Source organism: Papio anubis, chromosome 1 (assembly GCF_008728515.1).
Source record: "Papio anubis isolate 15944 chromosome 1, Panubis1.0, whole genome shotgun sequence".
NCBI classification, from domain to species: domain Eukaryota; kingdom Metazoa; phylum Chordata; class Mammalia; order Primates; family Cercopithecidae; genus Papio; species Papio anubis.
Window position 1 is genome coordinate 208,582,268 of NC_044976.1, and position 6,620 is coordinate 208,588,887.

Consider the following 6,620-nt stretch of genomic DNA (forward strand, 5'->3'; position numbering starts at 1 on the left):
GTAAATTTCAGCTTGAACAGTATTCAGTTTTTACAGAAAATTTTTACCAATTGACATTCCTACCAATAGCAGGTTATGAGGTATGCTTCATCACACTCCCACAAGCAATTAATGCTATTATTAATTTTTTGGGGTATTCTGACAACAAGTACACAAACACATTTTATAAATAGAGATAATATATTCACAAATATATCATTTAATCTGTATGTATTTGACTATTGATGCAGCATATGTTAGCCTGTTTGGGTTTCGAGCTTTGGTATGCTTCCTCTTGTCAATTGCCCGTTCGTTTCCTTCCTCTAAGAGTTCACAATGAGTTCTTATAGTAGTCATTCATTTCTTTCTTTTTTCTTTTTTTTTTTTTCCACAAGCACGTGCACTTTATTGAATATCATTGTGGACAGGTGTGTGGGGATAAAATGCTGTATCTAGGGGCAGGACCAAGGGGGCAGGACCAATAGCCCCAGCGTGAGGGCCAGCATTGCAAAGTGGAGTACAAGGGTCGCAGGCTATGGGCAGCTACTAGTAACCCTGTTTTTCCTGTATGATCTGTAACATAATATGGTAGATCATCACAGAACCAAACACCAGTAACAGGATGAATCCAATGGTCATGATGATGCCCACAATCAGGGCTGAGATGTACAGGCATTTGGCCGTGGAGGCATAGGCCTGGGCCCCAGTCACTTTGCCAACCATCTTCCTGTCCCTAGACTTCACGGAGTAGGCAAATGCTATGAAGGCCAAGCAGCACCAGTTCAAGAAGATGGTGTTGAACAGGGACCAGACGACATGGTTGGGCACGGAGGTCTTGCTGTGGACGTTGATAACGGTGGACCTTGGGAGGATGGTGCTATGGGGTACCCCCAGCACAGTCACCTCGTGCTCCTCCTTGTGCATTTTCTGTCTTTGGGGAAGGAAGTGTTGAGTGAAGGTTTGAGAAGTATGGTTTTCGGTGTGGAGGGAAGGGCAGCTGCAGTGTCTGGATGCTGGGATGGTGCTCAGTGAGCCCTGCTTTCCCCCGTTGTTTCCAGTAGTCATTCATTTCAATGGCAAATAGTACTGAGGGAGGTTCTACAAGAGTCTTCAGAAGCTGCAGATACAGTGGTAAGCATGAAACATGGCTCTGCCCGCTGGAGCATAGAGTTTAGCAAAAAAGATGGTCACTAACAATTACAGCTACAATGAAAGTTGGAAAATAATTCTCTGGCACAGAAAATGTACTGCAAGAGAGGTCAGAGAATCGGGCCATCAGGGAAGACCACCTGAGGAAGTAAGACAAGTTGAGATCGAAGAGTAAGTGAAAGTCAACCAGGTGAAGAAGGACACAAGAATATTTTATGGAGATGAAAAAGATATAAAAACACAGGGAAGACCGGGAGCGGTGACTCACATCTGTAATCCCAGCACTTTGGGAGGCTGAGGTGGGCGGATCACGAGGTCAGGAGATCCAGACCATCCTGGCTAACACGGTGAAACCCCGTCTCTACTAAAACTTCAAAATATTAGCCAGGCGTGCTGGCGGGCGCCTGTAGTCCCAGCTACTCGGGAGGCGGAGGCAGGAGAATGGCGTGAACCCGGGAGGTGGAGCTTGCAGTGAGCTGAGATCACACCACTGCACTCCAGCCTGGGCGACAGAGTGAGACTCCATCTAAAAAAAAAAAAAAAAAAAAAAGCCACAGGGAAAAAGTGTATTATGTTTTAATATATTAACCCTTTGTCAACCATATATATGCATATATATTCGATATATAAAACACTTTTTAGATTATTGTTTGGTTTGAGCCATTTTGCCAAATGCGAGTATCAAAATTTTATTGTCAAATATGTAAATCTTTTCCCTTAAGATTTTAGGTTTGGGTGTATGCCTAGATCAGGTTATGTTCACATTCACTTATATTTTCTTCTAGTATTTTTTCTTCTTCTTTTTTCTCTTAACTCTCAGACCATCACACAGAAATTCCTGTGCTTTTCTCATTTTATTTTCTGTCTTTCATATTTTTACAGTCTGGAATGTATCTGGTTGTAGAGTATAAAATGGGTATCATTTTATTTCAGAGAATTTAAATTCTTTTTTTCTCGAAAGCTTAAATTATCTAGTAGGTTCCTCTACTTTGCCATAGAACTTTCTTAAAGCAAATATATATCCCCCACCACACACTGGTTCAAATCTTCACAGAAATAACAGAGCTCCCAAACATTACCAACATCTCCTGCTCTCTGGCCCAACACATCCTTTCTCCAGGGTTCTTTTTGACCTTCACTCCTGATTTTCACCTCAATTTTTCTTTTAAAAATTCTTACATATTACTCTGTCCATGATGCTACCCCCAAATTAAGTCAATTTGTTTGGTATTCTTTATTAACCCACCAATCAAAAAAGAGACATTACTATCCATTAATATGAAAATGAAATATAAATAAGAAATACATTTTACCTTCTTTGGAAGTATGTCATTCAATGAAAGTTTTCATTACTTTTTTTAATATATTTTTTTCTAAAATAACTAAGAGTAAAGGAATTCACTCTAAAAGTAACTGGTACTTAGATTGCATGACATTGGCACAATAAAAGGCAAAAAAATAATTTAGACAGTGCTCTTCACCAAAATAAGCCAATTTGTATAGCCAAATTCTCGCAAAGAGGATTAACCTGTCCCCGAAGCAGCAGTACTTACTGGATGTTGAGAAACACAAAATACCTGTGCTTGTAGCAGCGTGAAACCTGGCCTATGGTCCCAAAATATTACCAGAAATATAAAATCAATAATATACACATCATTAAATACATTCCATATTTTAGAGGCTACTCATTAAAGCTGCTTAGAACCTTCTGAATTACTCATTAAAATACATAACTAAAAGTATTATTTTCTTACTACAGCAATAAAAATGCAGGCATTTTTTTTTTTTCTCACTGAATATTCTTTTGTGATTTTAAAGACATGACACGTGAACCCTGAAATTGCCAGAGAGATAGCACTGGCTCTTGTATTTAAAACTCCTTTTATTTAAAACCTATGTTCAACCTTTTCCTGAATGATTATTGCCTATGGTCAGTAACAAGATGGTGGTCTAGAGTCTAAGCTCATTAACACTTTGCCTGATTTGGCAAACATTATTCCTTTCTTAGTAAGGTCTACATCCTGATTGAGTTAGTGATATTGCTGGGGTGAGAGTAGCAGGATTACTATTAGGAAAGAAAAAAATGATACATTTTTCACACTCATTTGAAGGTCAGTTGTTCACACTGACCCAGTGAGTTCTCCGTCTTGCAGCAACGATCAGCAAACAACAGCAACAATAAAAGTCTACCTCTAAGCCTGGGAGAGGATCAAGGAAGGCAAAGACAGTGTCAGCACTAGCATGCTGGTGAAGATAAGGAGGAGTGGCAAATGCCATGGCCAAGTGGGTCAGTCCAGGAAAAGAACAACAAGTTGATCAAAATGCAGAGCCAATAACTGTCTAGTCTCTTCATAGAGTGTAGTGTGTTCCTGTCCATGCTCTACTTTGGCCTGAACTTTTTGCTTTCTGGTATGGACATTTGGGAAGGAAAGGACTTGGAACCCGGAAGACAAGAGCTTGCTGACACAGAGCTGGACTCCTGTAGAGGACAACATTCTGCTTCCTAAGAACAAGGTGTTGTGGTGAGTGTGTAAGAACAATGTCTCCCTAAAAGATTATCTCCCTGTTATCATTGATCTTTATCTTCCTGAAGAATACATGCTTTCCATTTTAAGTTAAGACACGGGATTTGCCAAGATTGTAAACCACACTGAGAGTCAATTTTGGAGTTTGGCAAATCATGTATGCACATCTGATCTAGTATTAATATCCAGTAGTCAACTTTTTATTCTATTGTCTAGCAGCTGTGTCAAGAGGGGAATGAGAAAAATCTAGAGAGTAATTAGCTTATAGAGGGAAGGAATAAGGAGCCATTTTCTATTGTTGAGATATTAAAAGTACATACAGCAAGATTATCTTGGAAGACAGTAACACTCCAAATTATTAAAATTTGGTGCTTATCTCCTAACGATGTGCATTATATTCTTAATTCTGAATTTCTGATCAATCCAGTACAAGCCAGTTCACAGCATGTCTGTCCAGTGGCCTATGTCCAAACCTTGTTGTCTAGTACAAACAACATGTAGTTGCTACCAGGTGGTAGCTTGTCCTACTACACAGTCCCTGATGTCAGTCTGGCTATAGAAGGAAACACTTGACAGGAGACTGAACAAATGCCCTAATGTACGAGATGCTCTCCACCTGTCAAATTCTCAAGAACATCCTCAATGTTCACTCTCTGAATACACAGTGGAGATAACCATTTTCTACTAGAAACCATTTCAGAGCCACCAACAATATTATTGATATTTTCCTTGATACTAAAAGGAAAAACAAAGAACTATCTGGATGCATTCAGAAGATACTACACTTCAAGAAGGAGCCTCTGACTTGAGTTGCAATAGCAAAAGATGCTTCCCCAACCATTCCCACACCAGCTCTCCAAGGGCAGCAGAACCATTTTTAGGAAATGACAACTGACATTCAGAACTTTTCACAGCACAGAACACATAATGCTTATGATGATGGCTGTCATCAGGAAAGGATCAGAAACTCTGAACGACTGCCAAGATATTCTCAATAAAACTGGTAAACGTCCCATGGACATAATGGCAACAAGCAGGGTGGAGGGAGGTAGGGGATTCATCGCATTGTGTAAGGAATATCAGGATGACAAGGCCTTTACCACCCCATGGTCACCACTGACAACTTTCCAGGGAGATCTTCTGAATGCCTGTGTCATTGAGCTCATTAATGAATTTGAAAGGAGGTTAATTTTAATCAAGAATGTAATTTGGAAGGGGAAAGTCAAGCCCTAATAACCCACCCACTTTCAGCAGAAGAATAAGCGTGGAACCACAATGCTGATGGAGTGAGGGTGCTCAACCTAGCCCGGGCCACAGGCCAACCCGGCCTCTTACTCCTAATCAGGTGCTGGCAAGGATGCAATTTTGAACTTGTGCTAACAAATATTCCATGTTTCCCATCCCACACCTGGGAAAATCATAGCAGAATCCAAACCTAACTATGAAACTGACTTCTGATAGAAAAACAGGCTCCTTTACAGGAATACCCAGGGACAACCTCTTCATACCGAACCTCCATGCTTGATGCCTTCTGATTACTGAGAGTTCTCTGCAATGCCTGCACCGCTGCTTCCACCTGAGGCCATGCCCTCAACCCCTACCTGCCTGTACCTCTGGCTTCCAGGATCTGACTACCAAAGTTGGGCTTCTCTTCTGAAAATAGATTGGAGATTTGAGTTGGCCATAGTCACTATGTACACTCCAAGAACAACTGACATATCTCCTGAGGCTCTGATCTGAGCTGCTTTCACCTGAGGTCACAAAAGACTTACCTCTGCTTTCTGCTTTCAGGAGAATCACATTTGAAGTATAGAGAGAGACACATGCAGGAAACAGACAGAGCTGACCGGTTTCGTGTAACCTGTCCAAATCTTCTTTGCTAGGTGTCACAACCCAGTTCACACTTCAAATCTTAATAAAAAGAAGTAGGAACTTCAGTAACAGCAGTGCCTGTGCCTGCATCTTTCTACCTGAACTCGTGCAATCTCATAGATCCTTCCTTTACATACACAGAGCATGTTTAGTTCACTGCTTTTTATCTTACAACATATAAGAAGGGATATTAGAAGCAAAAACTTGAAGAATGAGTGGTAGATACTGACGGAAGAAGAAACTCTTGGTTGCCAGATGCCCAATAGCCACCCACAGTAAGAGAAATGAAGACATAACAATGGATAGAGAAAAAGGAAACAAAACAACAACAACAACAACAACAACAAAAAACCACTCAAAATTCTATCACTGCTTAGTATCATGATGGCTGTTTGTAATGTCTTCTTGTCAAAAAATTTAAGTTGGTTCTGTACACTCTTGTGTAAGAAAGTGTCAAGCTTTTAAAATGTTTCAATGTTTTTCTGGACAAAGAGGGATAAGGTAGAAATAAGAAAATTCAAACTACCAGGATATAAGCAAAAGGGATTAGAACTAGGATGTTAAACAAGAGTCATTTCATTTTCAAATTCTGTTTCATGCTTAGGGATGTCTTGGAGCACTCTCCTGCTAAGGAGTATGGGGCTATATCCAGTAGAAAGATGGCTGGGGCTGATTAGTGATGTTTTCCTTGGCTTTGGAGGTAGGGAAATGGGTGAAGTATAGAATGGAGGACTAGGAGGTGAACTTGGGTCCTGTACTTTCCATCTCTAGATAAATAAAGTGGTGCTGAAGATAAAGGTAATGGAGAGATGCTACTGGCATTTACAAAACATACATAGTTCACTCCTAAAACTTTTTTTTTTTTTTTCTTGCGATGGAGTTTTGCTGTGTTGCCCAGGCTGGAGTGCAGTGACACAATCGTAGCTCACTGTAACCTCAAACTCTTAGACTCAAGCAATCTTCCACCTTAGCCTCCCAAGTAGCTCTGGACTACAGGTGCACACCACCACACAATGAAGTAGCTGGGATTATGGGAGCACACCATCACACAAACCTTTTTTTGTTTGTTTGTTTTTGGAGAGATGGAATCTCCCT

The 6,620-nt window shown here is 40.5% G+C and overlaps 1 pseudogene across 1 annotated transcript; it reads right to left on the reverse strand.

Moving 5' to 3' along the window:
* Positions 1–368: 368 nt before the first annotated feature.
* LOC110741993 lies at positions 369–1,446 on the reverse strand (annotated as a pseudogene). The gene has a single exon (XR_002519128.2). The product of XR_002519128.2 is annotated as an interferon-induced transmembrane protein 1 pseudogene (transcript).
* Between the last annotated feature and the right edge of the window lie 5,174 nt (positions 1,447–6,620).